Raw genomic sequence first — 15,096 nt, forward strand, 5'->3', positions numbered from 1 at the left:
CATGTACTGCGGTCTCTCCTTGTACTCATGCCTCAGGTGATGCTCCAGTTGTGGGGAGAGTGGTCGGTTTGCTCTTTTCTTGTCATTTCAGACTTGCTTTGAATTTTGCCTTTGGTGCTTTTATCTGTCGCTGGTGACCGTGGAGCAGCACAGCAAGCCTGAGCCTGCAGTTCTATAGATTCCTGTAAAACAAGGAGTTTCTTCTACTTTTGGCTCAGAATTAATAATGCTTATTTACTTCCTTACGCAGGGAAAATGCCTGATGAACTCAGAGGGAATCGCATGTAAATTCTGCAGCCCCAGGAACAAATATTACACCTCTTTTAGCTCTGCATGCAATCCAGCCCGTGCCACTCTTTCTGCACTCTGCTGTGACAGTCAGCACGGTCCTGCTTCTATTTTGAGCCTTGACTGATTGAACTTTTTTGTTTGCTGGGTTTTGGCTCCGTTGCTCCACGCTACCTGAAGAGGAACTGAGGGAGCAAACAGCTTTCCTGAGCTATTGTTACTGCCCGGGGCAGATCCGAGTTGCTCGATTGCCCCACGCAGGCATGAGCAGCGACCCTGAGGGGTGGCCAAGGGGACAGGGGCAAGCTGGGGACTCTGGCATCTGCTTCTTTGCTGGAGGGATGAGGCTGGTCTGGCTTGGCAAGGACACGAGGCCAGGAAAATTCTCATCGGCGTCTCCAACGTCAGGAGGGAGGGAAGAGGGTTGTCACTGCCCCAGGAGAAGGGTTGTAAATTGTTTTTTCTGCTCCACTTGCTGAAGACTATCTCTGTCCAAATCTTGTGCGACCTTTTCCCATGGGAGTTTTGCATAGAAATAGGAAATAGAAATAATGAAAGGGGGAAAATGATTATGTGGAGTTTCTGGGGAAGTATTACTGCAGCTGTTTTAACTGGAGCTTTAGGTCACAGCCCTTAAAGGACAGGGAGGAGCCTTTGGTTGCTCCTGGCTTACCATGCAGGTCTGAATGCCGTTCTGCTCTGTCCCGAGTTACATTTCTGCCCTCCTGTATTTCTGGGCACCTGTATCCAGCTCTCCAAAGACCTGCATTGTCTCAGACCAGGTTAAGATGGTCTGCTGGCAACTGCCTGAATTCAGAGCAGCATGTGCTTCACGTGAAGCATGATTTTTGTCTTACTGGCATCACGGGTTTGTCTCAATGTAGCTGATCAGAATCTCTGCGTACAGGTAATTGGAGTCAAATTTGTGTATGTGCATATTTGTTGGGGTGCCACAGAGCCAGGCTGCAGGAGAAAGTACGAGACTGGAGTAGTGTGGTGTGAGGAGAATAGATTTGTAATCAACGGGAAGGAACAGATGGCTTTGGTTGTAATTCCTATATTTATATTTAATGCTATTTTCCTCCTGGAGCACCAGCACTTCAGTGATAAAAGCAACTGAGGAGAGAGGGGATAAGGGAAATGGGTTTGTCAGATCCCTAGAGGAAATCCAGCCAAGGACTTTGCTGTGGTGTTTCAGTGGGTGTTAGTGAGCAGAGACGGCAGAAGTTTGCTACAACACTCCTTGGGTGCACTGTGGGCATTGCCTTGACATGCCCATGCCATGGACTCCGAGGAATCATGATGGGGCGCTGGAAGGGAACAGTGCTTGTGCCCAGTGCCCCGACTGCAGTGAGATGTTGCATCATGAAAGGAGCACTTTCTCAAGAGCTTTTTTTTTATTCCAAGACAGGGAAAGACATCAAGCTCCTGCTCTGTCATCCTTGCCATCCATGTCCTGGTGAGGTCAATTCCTTCCTGTCTGGCTCCTTATAAAGTCTTCTCATGCTGGTCTGTGGTGGGATTTACTGGCGTGCTTGGAATTGCTTTCTGACTCGTTCTGTGAATGCAGTCAGTCACCACCGGCACACAGGTGGAAGATGAAAGTTCCTAATTAGGAACCTAATTAGCTGTCATTGCTGGAAGGGTTTGCAAGCAGAGACAAAAGTTGCAGTTCTGGCTGCACGATCTGGGGGCTCACATGGAGCAGCAGTGAGAGATACACCAAATTTCACCTGAGACCTATGTGTTACCTTTAACGACCTTTTGTCTTTCTGTTAAAAGATAAACAAGAAGCTTGAGTCTCCATAGGTGTAAATCAGTGTAGCTCTGCTGGAGACACTGGAGCTCTACCAAAATTTAGCAGCCGAGGAGAGATGGAGCCTGTGGGTTAAACGATGACAGAATTATCCTTGTGTGAGTTCTTGTGTATGTGTATGAAAATGCACATGTGGGTGTGTACTAGTTAAAGGTGACTTCTTTTTTATTTGTTTGTGTTTAGTGAACCTTGGAGGCCCTAGCTAGACAACAGTCATGAATGAAAAGTCATCAGATCGTTAACATGTCCCTGACTTGTTAACAAAATAACCACATGATTTGTAGTTAAAAAAGCCAATTGAAAGACTTGCTGAGTAATATTACTTCCAGTCTCCTGACATATGCATATATTAGAAAACTATCTGATACAAAACATGGGACAAAAATGATCGATAGTAACTTACAGTGCTCTTTGTTACAATGAATGAATTGATCACGTCTAGCAGATTTTCCTCCCGGCGGTACTCTGGGTATTGAACGTGTCTTTCTCATTTCTCTTCTATCCTTGCTGTTGGAAACACACCAGACAGTTTCATACCATCATTTAAATTTATTAGTGACCTGGGAAAGTTGTGTCACCCTTGAGACAGTTAATTTTCAACTAAAAAGTTTGGTGACACTGTAGGAGATATAGAGATGGATATTACAAAAAGTTTTCTGATAAGAGAGTGGAACTCCTCAATTTAGTCCTCTGTCAGCAGGTCCCATCTGAGACCTGTCTTGATGTTTTCCCTGATCCTTGAAACCACTCTTATTTGACTGGCATCCTCTTCTAAACCCAACGTACTCCAAAATTATTAACCAGCACTGTTTTTCATAGTCCTGAGCAGTGGAGCCCAAAAGCGAATGGCTGCAGGAATATCCCTTTGGCCTAGAGAGGAGACTACTTGTATCAGATGATGACAGAGATGTGTTGGTGGAGAAACAGGGGGAAACGTCTGCTGCTTTCTGTGCCATACTATTCGACAGTTTATGCCCTCTTCCTGGTGGGTGTTTGGTTGCTCTAATTTGTGTCATGACCCGCCAGAGACACAGTGACAGGTTATTAAATTACTGTTTTCACAAGGTCTTTCGTTATTCTACAGCTATGCAGACAGTGGGTGAAATGCTGTGGAATTGCATCGGTTAATTTAGATTTGTTTTGTGGTTTTGCCCTTTGCCTGTAGAATAAGAAGTATTATCTGTCTAAGGGTTTAAGGACTCAGCTTCTGGATTCCAATACTGGTTTGGCTCATAGGTAAAACACTCAAAAATGGACTGGTTCCCAAAATAATCTGCAGAGAAGTGTATAATTTCCAGGTGTGCAAATGAGATTATACTTCTGGGGCAGATGAGTGAAGACTTCTTAGAGACTCCATAGCAAGCCAGCAGTTGGCCAAGGAGGAGGACTTGTGCTTCTGGTCCAAACTAACCTGCCTATGCATTATAAAAGCCCTAATCCTCCTGTTTGCTAAGGGATTTGAGATCTCCTGCCATTTTTACAAGGTGCCATTTACTACTTCCATCTCACATACTTTATCTGAGATGTGTCTACTGCCCTCAGTCCCACATCTCCAAATTACCCACGTCAAGCTATAGGGGGGCAACAGAGCAGGATGGGAGGGTTTAACGCCTACTTTCTCCTTTAGGAAAAAAGTATTTTAGGGCTTCAGATACCATGCTAGCATGTATCATCATGTTTGAATTTCTTGCTGATGGTTTTCCTACGAGTTGCTTTATGTAAAGTAGGGCGGGGAGGGGAAAGTATTAAAACAAGAGTCAGTGTTTCACCAAAGATGCGGTTAGAACACAAAGTTTATTCTTTAACTCTCTATTTTTATGGCCTGATAGGCATTAAAAAATCTTTCTTTGATGAAGATTTGTAAGGATTTTTTGCTATGAACCAGAATATGCATTTGGAAATTCTGTTGAGTGGCTGTGAAGATGTGTATCCCTAGAGACTGTTTTAATTTCCATGTTCATTAAACTGTTCTGCGGTGCCTGAGAGAGACCCAAACCCTTGAATAACACAACCGTGAAAGTTGGGAGAGGAGACATCAGGATCAAGGCACATTCTCACTATCAGTTTAACCCAGTCTAAGTCTGCATGGCCACTAGGTCAGTCCTGTTCCCTGCTTTTCTTCCCCTCTCCTTCTTTCCACCTCGGCCACCAGTTGCCACCTTCTCCTCTGTGTCCACAGCGGTGCTGACACAGCATGCAATGAACGGGATCAGGGAGCTGTTCTGGCGGAAAACTTGTGAAAAAAATGACTTTATGATGGCTCAGGTTCTTCCAAGCTGTAGTGCTGACACAAGGGAAGAGGAAAAACATGGACTGGGACAGGAAAACTGCCCGATACCCCTTATTAACTTATTAAGCCATCACTGGAGATGCCTCCACTCATATAGTTTGTCTGGATGAAAGTAATCTTTTGAGGGCCATTTTGCACCATCCTGTAGCATTCTGTATTTGGTATCTCCACCCATGAAATTCAATGGTATGATTTTAAGAGGTCGAAAGCTGTTTGCTTTCTTTAAGTTCTACTTGCAAGGATGGCAAAGCCCATGGCCTGTTATTTCATACTTAAGGTGGTGAGTACAAGAGCTGGTTGACTGTGGCTCATCCTGTTGTCCTTTGAAGTCAATGGATGTCTTTTATTGACTTAGCTGGGCAACAGATGAGGCCCTGGATGAAAGAGCCACTGTTTTACTAAGACTGCTTGTCTCTGTATGTTGCAAAAATAAATAATCCCAGACACTTTCAAAGATGGCTGGGCTAGGGCTGCACATAGATTGTTTGTGAAGTTTTATTCAAAAGAAAAATAAAATTTTCACAATCGAAGGGCTGCTGGCTGACCTGACCTTTTCAGACTGAAAATGGTCACTGAAAGGATAAATAAGATAATGATAATAAAAACTCTCCTAGTCATTACTGTACTGCTGCTGAAAGGGATTTGACAGAGGCTGAAGAAACGTCTGAGTGAAAAAGTGTACCGTCACTGTTGAGAGAGGATTGTGTCTGACCCCGTCTGGTGCCCAGTGGGGCCGCTGGAATCTCCACCGATTTCAGCCAGAGCAAGGGTGGCTGAAGGCCAAGAGAAGACACTGCTCAGAGCACAGCCCTCAAGTTTCATGCAGGTGTTGTTCTGTCACATGGGAATGCACTGTCCTTAACAAAGCATATCATAAATGTGTAGTAAATGTATACTATAGTAAATGCATTTTCTTGGAAGGAGACAGCCAGCCTTTGGTGCCAGCCTGCTCTCTGAGTCTGTTTATGTGTTGAAATGGGCTGCGCTTTTCAACAAATAAACCCTTCATCCCCACGTATTTCTCCTAGCTCTTGTGCTTAGCTTCCTTGATGATGATAACTGCTTCATTAGCTGCCTGGCGAATGGTCCATGCACAGTAGCATCATTTCATCTAGCCAATAACTATGAGCTTTACCCTGGGAAGCTAGGTAACATCCATCACTGGGGTTTTTCTAAGAGGTTAGACAAACTTCTCTCAGGAATGGTTTAGGTATGGGGACAAGAAGATGGACTAAGTGGCTTCTGAAGTGCCCTTCTAGCCCTGCTCTGTCGTTAAAGCTCTGCCATGGTAATAGCACATTATTTCTATGACAAGCATCTCTGGGAGTGTCAGTTAAGAGGTGGGTGCCTCTTGGACTAGGAGCTGTTCAGAGGCTGCGCCAATGCATTCACAATTGAAATGGCAGCCTGGCATGTCACAGCTAGGTGAAGAGGTACACAGGGAAGGACTTGTCCCACCTAGCCTAAGGTGCTTGCATGGAAACATATGTGTCTAAGCTAGGCTACCTTCTCCTCCAGCTCTGGAGGGAGAAGCGAGCACAGTTCACGTGCCCTGCTCTGGACACCTGAGATGTGCTGGAAACACCTCCTCTCTCCACTGTCCATCATCGCACGCTGCAGGACGCTGACCAAGGGCAAAGGAAGTCCTTTGACCTGGTTGGTACGAGAGCTCGGTACCTTTCTCATTTCCACTGGGACACAATATTCATCCAAATGCTTTTCTATCAGCAGTTTGCTTCTAAACATTGATAAGGGTTGTCTCTGTCCTCCTGCTGACAGAGCTGCTCATGGCCCTCTGAACTTACCCCATCATTCTGCGGAGATCTGTCCGCTGCAGGTCACTCTGCTCACTGGCCTAGGACTAGACATTTTTTTAAACACATGTGGGTTAGATCCCTGGAAATTATGTTTAAACAGGTTATATAAAAACTTACCTAAAATGTCATTTATTCTGATTCCTCACAAATATTGATGATATATTTTTGCTGAATTTTGGCTTTCATTCAGTAAACCTCTTCAGTCCATCTTTAATTTGCAGATGGCTTTGGCAGTGTTTCAACCTCAGCTTCTGGTGGTTGAAACCTGGTGCTTAAATTAGGCTCAAGATGCAAACAGCCTGATTTTCAGAAAGTCAGAATATATGCAGCTGCCTTATGGGGTTCTAAGTAGTGCAATTAAGGATGGGTTTCTCACTGCCAAAAAAGCCGCAAATGAATTAGGTATCCGGAAAGAGAAACACGACAGAATACACATAAATGTCCTTCGGAATTCAGGGATTTAGGAATAGGGGTGGAAATAATTGAAAGCCTGGCTCAAGTTTTCAGCTGAAAAGCACTAATATAAGTAGGTTCAAAGGAGATTAAGGAGGAACCTGTTCAGGTTCAGGAGAAGCGTCTGAATGAGGGATGTGACAGCCCTGCTGACGGACGGGTCTGCTGCTCACTGCTGGGCTGGGGATGGTAGGGGCTCAGAGCGGGAGCAGCGATATTTACTGATGCCAGAGGATATAATTGGAAATAACGAGTGCCGTAAAAGAGGGGGCTGGGCTAGAAGCCCGAGACTAATAAGAAATGGGAACTTGCACCTCCACTTCCAAAGCCTCAGTTAGGAGAAGTGACTGATAGGCAGTCCTTGAAAGCACTGGAGCCGTCTCAAAGCGTTGGAAGCGTGGTCCCTGAGCGTGCTGAAGCCACAGAGGCCAGACGTGGCGAAACTCAGCCACGCAGAGACTGCCGAGTTCCTGCATCTGCTGTCTTTTGGGGTGTCACGTCTTGATGTACCAGGGAAGTGAAAGTGTTGTCTCCTTTTCAGTGTGGTTAGTCTGGGGGGATCACAGGAGTGCTTAATGGGGTTGGACTCTCTTCTTATCTCCTCCTGAATTCATCCTTTCTTTAAGGAGGCTTTTATTTGTGTGGGCGCCTTTTTTTTATTATTTTTTTTTTATAAATACACAGCTAATCCTTGTAGCACATGTAAATATAGATAGCACATGGGTCTGTAAAGATTATGGATGTCCCTTTTGGCAAACAATGTCTTCTAATAGCATTGTGTGCAGTTAATCGGGTTATGCAAAAGTATCAGTGGAAGGAGCAGTGCAAGTTCAGGGGAGGAGTAAGTGACAGACCTCCAGCGAGTTGCTGTTTAGTAATATTGTGACAGGTAGGGTAGAAGCTTTTTTTTTTTTTGGCTCAGTGATGTCTGTGGTTGGAAAACAACATGAGCAGAGCAAGCTGTTAAATTGCAAGAGACTCTTGCTAATCTATTTCATAACAGGTATGGTAAGTGTTTATTGCTCCTGGGCTTCATCCACTGTTTCTGCCCAGATCGAGTGTTCAGTGCGTGGGGAAGTGCTTGTAAGGGCTTGTGCCCTCTCTGCCCTTCAGTTCTAGTTAAGTGGGGAGGGCTACAGGGCATCTTCCATCTAGGTGAAAGGAGGGAATGAAAAGATTGGTGCAGAAAAATAGGCAAGGCACTGAAGTGGGTGTTGCTCTTCGTCATGGAGAAAGCTCAGTTCTACAGTGGGTTGCCTGGGAGAAAGTTTCCAGTCAATGGAGAGGAAACCAATACTTCTAGAGTTTCAGAAATGCCCTGAAATAGGTGTTTACTTTAAGACAAGAGGAGCTGTGCCCTGGAAATGCCTGTGTCTGTCAGCTGTTGTAAAGGACTGTGAGGTGACTGGCTCAGATGTGGAGGTCTGCACTGGAGACATCTGACGCTACATGCGCTGGGTCCGGGGACCTGGGCAAGGAGGAGCACTCGGTGCCACCTGAAGTCAAGCCAAGGGTTGTATGGGAAGAGGAGTTGTGGAGCTGGAGGACACACTGGGGGGGACATGCCTCGCTGAAGTGTTGCTCAGTCAGGTCATGGTGGGCCGCAGAGCAGGAGGTGCGGGTGCCCCCACAGAGCCAGGAGATATCTGCTGGAGTTCTGCACGGGGTGCGTGCAAGGGTGACAGGCCCACACCGCTGATCCCATCTCGATGCTTTTTGAACATAGGACATTGGACAAATTCTGTCATTTTTATCTCCCCCGGCAGAGCTGTGACCAGTGCACCATCTCTTTGATGTCATGTGCACGCATAAGGGCATCTTTTTTGTACATGGTGTCCTTCAAAGAGAGCATACGTACGTCAGAGAGCTTCTTATAACGGCTTTGCATGGTAGTGCAGATGTGATTTCACTAATTCTCCAAGAACAATAAAGCAAATTTCAGCAGAGGGTAAAAGAAACACACTTGCCTGTTTTTGGTGGCATTTTTCAGGTTACTATTAACTTTTCATTTGGAATTTCATGCTGAGGACTACACATTGATTCTGAGCAGCTTCTTGGAACAGCATCAATTTTCCATTTAGAAAATTGCCGTTCTTTTAAGCTTAACCCTATATGGGCTGTTAATTTTTTCTTGAGAGACACTTTTCTATGGAAACCTACTCTTTGGCTCTGAGATTCAAACCAGGTTTGCCAAAGCCTGGGAATTATGAGAAATAAAATAGGAAACATTATAGGAAATAACAGCTGAACTGGGGGAGGGACATGTTTAGAACATTAAGGCCAAGCCCAGAAAAGTAATAAAACAGAGTCAGAATTACAGTTAAAATTAAAATGGGCCCACGGCTGAATTTAAAGATACTATATGTCTGGATGCTAGTGAGGAAAAAACATTGAAAGCAAAACCAGAGTAATAGCTGGCAACAGATAACATCTGGCAATGGGTTTGCCATGAAATTCATTTCAGAGACCTGGTGGGTGAAGAAATTTCCCTGCCAGGGAGGAGAAGAAATCCCAGCATAATGGAACGGCATTTTTCATTGAGATGCAAAGGTGTTGTAAGCGTCCCGCGGTGCTGAAGAGGATCCTCTGTCAGCCTTCTATATCTGGAAGTTCAAATTGCTGAGGCAGATTAGAAGCGCTGAGCCCAGTAAGCCAGCGTTAACGGGCGATTTCCAGGGCTTGCATATATCACGTGTGCTCTGAGGGTGTCGGTGCTGCAGTCCCGGCATGCTTCCAGCTCCTGGGGAGGGACCTGAGCTACGCTGGGTGCTGAGGACGCACGGCTACTAAATCAGCTTCAGATGCTGGATCACGTAACTGAACCGGAGCTCCATGCAGTTATATTCACTCGCTAAAAGTAGCCAGGTGGTTAATTTAAAGCTGGCCAGTGGTGCAGTCGAAGTTCTGAGCTGCTGTCATGCCTGTGATGCAGCACAGATATATTCTGGTTTTAAAAGAACTGGACCCTCAGTAGTTGTTTCTAGGTGAAACTATAGTATAAGGGAGAAGATGGTAGTGATCGTAGCTGGAAGAGATTTTGGAGGTATGTATCTGTGACCAAGGGCAGAAATTAATTTATAGAGTCTTCATTACAGTCAATTACCAGAGGAACAAGCAAGTCTGTGGAGTGGTTTTTGGACATAAAGTTGGTTTGAAAGTCAGAGGGAAAAAAAAAAGATCCCCCTCTTCCATAAGGGAACTGAGCATAGTAGAGTAAAAAGTAATGGAAAGAGGCCATGGAAGAACTTAGTTCTGCTGTACAACCTTCCTTGTGAGCCTTGGGACTCCCCTGTGGACACGTCTAGCTGCACACAGGGATGGGGTGGTCAGAGGGAAGGACATCTGTTGGGTCCATCTCTGCTGAAAACTTCATCTGGGCTGGTTAAATCTGGAGAGATTTCCATGGAGGGGTGGAATATAAGAGATGAAGACCTGACTCTTCCACCTGAACTTGGAAGGAAAGAAGAAACACTTTTTTCTTTATAATTTTAGTTACTGTCCTGAGTTTTGAATCTCCGGTGATAAGTTGACAGTCAGACACCATTAGAGGGGAAGTTTCTGCACTGCATGGTGTGTCCCTCCCAACTGCACCACTTCTGAGACCCCCTGTGGCTCCTTCCCGGCTGCAGAGGAATTGCTGGCTAGAAATCCCTGAAGGCTATTTTGAGAGGGTGGCTATGAGAACAACCTGGATTGTTGACACCAAACTACTCTCTGTAATTTTTTTGACCTGATATGAAACAGAAAAGAGATCTGAACATGAGTCAGATTCAGGGGGGTTCAATATCCTTTTCTTTGCCTCACTCCGTTCTTGCATATTTAATTTAATAGATCACTTGTTTCCTATGTGGTATGAACTATGAGATGGATCTATTACGGATATGTTATTTATACATTCTGGTTGCCTTATAGGCAGATTTCATACCAAGATGGTTAAGCACTGTTTTTTTTCTGTAGCTTGAAGATTGTATAATGAGATAAAAGGGGGGAAATGCATATTTCAGTTCAGTATATTTGTAGAGTTGAGAGTGTAGTATATCATATTTCATGTGTAGCTCTGGGTTTGATAGTATCTTCTTATGCTTTGATTTATTTTTGAGACAAATAGTTTTGCTTTCCACTGTGCTGTTAGTTAGGATTCTAAACCATAGGCTGAGCCACAAAGACATTTATTGAACCATGAAAATATTAATTCCAGAGAAATCAGAATATTATTTGCACTTGGATGCAAAATAACAAAGGCTTTAATGATGTTTAGGTAGAACTTTATTAACCTCTGAACATCTCTGGAGAGCTATGGTAACAGTAGGCAAAGTATTAAACTCAGTATTGTTTGTTTTTCTATATGTAAATGAGGAGAATTGCAAGTCTTCTCCTTGTGAGTCAGCTGAATATTTGCAGAGATTAAACTATACGAGAGCCAACATGAACCAACCCTTATCCAACTGATTCCCCCGTTCTGCTCCATTATGTGGGATGCTGGCACTGTAAGGGGTCATACAAGGTGAAGGAAAAGATTGCCCCCAAAATAATCCTTGTGTGCACAGGGTACCTCCTCCTAGGGTAGGGTAGTGTAGCTCAGGGACGGATGTCTGCACTCATGGTGGCACAGATCTTTAGGAAGACAGATTTATGCTGCCTCATGGGTGGGTTTTGCTGTAGTGAGAGTGAGCTATGCCAGCTAAGGAGTTCTTCTGCTTCTGCTTTGGGCTGCGGACAGGACCATTGCCTTCCCCCTCTTTGTTTCATGGTCAGTTCTGCCAGGAGAAGCCAGCTAAATTGAAAGGAACCAACAAATTTTATGGATTCCCCACACCAGTCTACCCTAAAACTGCATAAATCTTGAGCCTGTGGCTAAAGCTCTGGTCCCTTTTTCCTCAGTCCCATGATTTTGTGTGTTATTTTTATGGGCCGTGCAGGGCTGTGTGGTGTTGGAGGTGAGGTTCCTCTGAGGAAATGGGGAAGTCTCCATCCAAACCAAGTGACTGGTCTTCCTCTGTAGCCAGTGGAGAGAAAGAGGCATTTCTAGGATGTGTGTTATCTCCTCGTCTCCTCTGCAGCACGTGTCTAAAATAGGCAGGTGGCCACTCTTTTCCCTCTATTGACTGCAAAGGGAGCTGGAGGTGACCTTGCCCATGTCAAGGGCATATGCCCATGTCAAGATATCTCATGGAGCTTGCCGATATGTGTCATGTAATGTAGGTCTGTTCCGTCTGAAGAAAGGTATGCACCAATTCTGCCAGCTTCACCCAAACTCCTTCTTGATACCAAACCAACCCAAGAATGAGATGTTGCTGAGGTTTGTTTTTCATAGCAAAATTCTGGGCTATGAATTTGGAAACAAAGCTACAAAGGCAAGACTAAAAAGGTAACTAGATGTGAGTCTAGATTGTACCTAGGATCTGAATCAATACTATTAATAAGATAAATAGCTAATAGTCTTTCCTAGTTAATGCTAGGAAGTTTCTTACTGCTTTTCACTTAGACTACTCAAGGCTTATCTCAGCCTCAGAGACCATGGGGATATCTTCCCTCACATCACCATTCTGCCTTGGGGTACTCCTCAGAGCTGACCCTGGATGGCATTTTCAGAGGTATCCCAATACTGGGTTTATCTCCCCTAATTTGTCTGGGCTTCCTTTGAAATCGATGAAGAGGGAAAGGCACTCCCAGAAAGCAATTCATCCCATCCATCTTAGACAGCCAACCTAACATGGGATGACTTGTGCTCTGGGTATGGCTTGCTCCATTGACCAAAGGGGAAGCCTCGATGGCTACTGTAGATCAGATATCATGACGACCAGAAGTTTGGGTTCAATCCTGCTCTCAGAGACTGGGAAAAAAATGCTGGTGGAATCTGTGTCCCGTCTCTCAAGTGCGTTTGCAAATCCCATCCTCTGCCTTAACATTTGCGCTGCACAACTTCCGATGTGCTTTGTGCTTCTCTGTGATGATACACGGTGGTCATCAAAGCAGTGAGAGTGCTGCACAGTATGTTCCACACCAGCTACTTCCTTTCTGGTTTAATTATAACTGAGTTTGCTAATCTCAGTCTTGATTAATGAGCTTAATATGCAAATGTTACGATGAAACTGAAACTCTTTGTAATTGCTTGCAGACAGATTACCACTTCGAGTACACAGAGTGCGACAGCAGTGGCTCCAGATGGAGGGTGGCTGTCCCGAATCCGTCGGTGGAGTGCTCTGGACTACCTGACCCGGTGAAAGGGAAGGAATGCAGTATGTCGGCACTTTTCATTTTACACACCGTGACTAGCTGTTTGTGCAATTTACCCTTCTTAGCTCTGACACGGATGTCCTGAGTGTCCCTGGGTTAGTCCTTCTCCTCCAATCCTTCCCCTTCAGTCCTTCCCCTTGTCTCTTGGAGCTGTGGGGCAGCGATTGTCTTTGCAGCGTAGTTGTATAACTCAATATCTGCTGCAGGTACACTTGTATGTTAATTCACAGACAAGCCACGTCTATTACAACACCCCTTGAAGAGATGTGGTTGCTTGTCTTGAGCTGCTATACTCTTAAGTTCTGCAGCTCTCCAGTTCATTTCACAGAATCACATAATCATTAAGATTGGAAAAGACCTTTAAGATCATCAAGTCCAACCATCAAGCCAACATCACCATGTCCTGAAGTGCCATGTCCACATGTTTTTTGAATACTTCCAGTGGTCGTGATGATTTGTAGCTGTGTTGGCCAAAATGGTGGCCAGGAGTGACCAAATTATATTTGTGTAGTGTCCACATTCTTGTCACCTGCATTATTTAGCTAATTAATAAGCTGAGTGCATTAATAATGGTAAATGTCTTATTTGCCCGAGTTATTTTCATGACAAAGCTTTTGCATTTTGTTTATGTATTTATTTTTAACAAGTTGGAGCATTCTCATATCACTTGGTCCTGCGTTTTATTAAATGTTAAAACACTTCTTTGCATCTGGGGACACAAACGAACTGTTGCTTTGCAAACACGTTGGAACTATTCCCTCACTGTTCTGTAGCTTCTCAAGCTGAATGCTCTTTCCCATCACACTTCCTTGCTCTAGCTATTCTCTTCACAGAAGATCCTAGCAGTGCTTTACTTTCTCAGTAATTTGTACCAGGGGGTATAAATTATTGTGTCTGACAAGCAGGATGAACAGTGGCAATGTCCCTTCAGTTCTAGTGTAGGAGAGGTGAGATTTTATTCACTTCTGACTCTTCCTCTGTAAAGGTTTGTTGTTCATTTCTTTATGGAATATGTTCCAGTGTAAAGCACATAAATGTTTTCCATAGCAGTATTGACCACCGGAAGATTTCTGACTGCTTGCAAGCAACGTTTGAGAAGCTGCCTATGTCATTCCTGGTGTTTGTGTTCAGTTTCTGAAGTTTTTAAAGTGGAATCTCTGTAGATCCTTAGGATGTGTTTTTCAGTTACAGAAATATAGAGCTGGGAAGCACCTCAGGTGATCCCATAATCATCCCCCATTCATGCCCCAGCCCAAACAGCTGTAGTAGCAATGACTTTGTCATTCATGGCTGATGTTTGGCTGGATTGTTTTCAGGGACGTCCGTTGATGAAGAGCCTGCAAGCTCCCCAGATATTTGTTCATCTATTTTTTTCTATTTATTTTCCCTCCTGTTACAGCTTTTTCTGCTGTTCAGTCTCCCTTGTTGTACTTCAAGCCTGTTATTTTTTGCTATCTGCACTATAAAGGAGCAGATAATGTTATCCCTTCTGCTGCATAACCACTTTTGGTGTACTCTGGAGTACATAGGTATAACTCATTTTTTTCTGATATACACTATTTCTTCTTAAACCTTATGATTAATGGTTTAAGGTCCAGCAACATTACACTCTCCCCGACTTTCTTCTACAGCCTTAGACAAATGGTGTTCTTCCCTCTTCATCTCCTCTTATTCGTGTGTCTTTCTGGTCTTAAATGAGCTGCAATGAAAAGTCAACTGTTTTATAACAATAGATGAATCTCCAGCTTTTCCATATCTGGCCCCCTGCTAGACAAGGGGAAAACTTTGCCCAGTAGATTGACTGTGATATCTTACACCAAAGTACAAGACTCTGTTAAATACACTGGAAAACTCATTTCAGTTGATGCCTCTCCTCCTTGTTGTGTTGCTGTTAAGTCCCATGACAATCCAGCTGGTTTGAGAAGCAATTGGATATTTGACATTTTTACTGAGCCCTTCAGATCTCATCTCTCTGGGCTCTTGGGAGTGCAGTGGTGTTAATGTAGTTCTGTCTTTTTTTTGTGTCTGTAGTAGATTATCTGGCTTCAGGAGATGTCTGGCTATATTCTGACAGCAAAAGTAATTTCAGTTTCTCATCTCTTAGTCTTTCACCCTTTGCTTTAAGAACAACCAATCTTTCAGGCTGAAAACATGAATCTGTCAGCAGCAGTCAATCACTACAGGAATGTGTAGGG

The 15,096-nt window shown here is 44.2% G+C and overlaps 1 protein-coding gene across 1 annotated transcript in view; it reads left to right on the top strand.

The window, feature by feature from the left end:
• The first annotated feature begins 12,785 nt into the window (after positions 1 to 12,785).
• Positions 12,786 to 15,096, top strand: part of KIAA1324L (KIAA1324-like ortholog) — a 48,162-nt gene continuing 45,851 nt past the window's right edge. The window contains exon 1 of the mRNA XM_010283114.1: positions 12,786 to 12,903. The gene's annotated coding sequence lies outside the window, so the exon portion shown is untranslated. The remainder of the gene's footprint in view (positions 12,904 to 15,096) is intronic.

Source organism: Phaethon lepturus, unplaced genomic scaffold (genome assembly GCF_000687285.1).
Source record: "Phaethon lepturus isolate BGI_N335 unplaced genomic scaffold, ASM68728v1 scaffold7230, whole genome shotgun sequence".
Taxonomy (NCBI): domain Eukaryota; kingdom Metazoa; phylum Chordata; class Aves; order Phaethontiformes; family Phaethontidae; genus Phaethon; species Phaethon lepturus.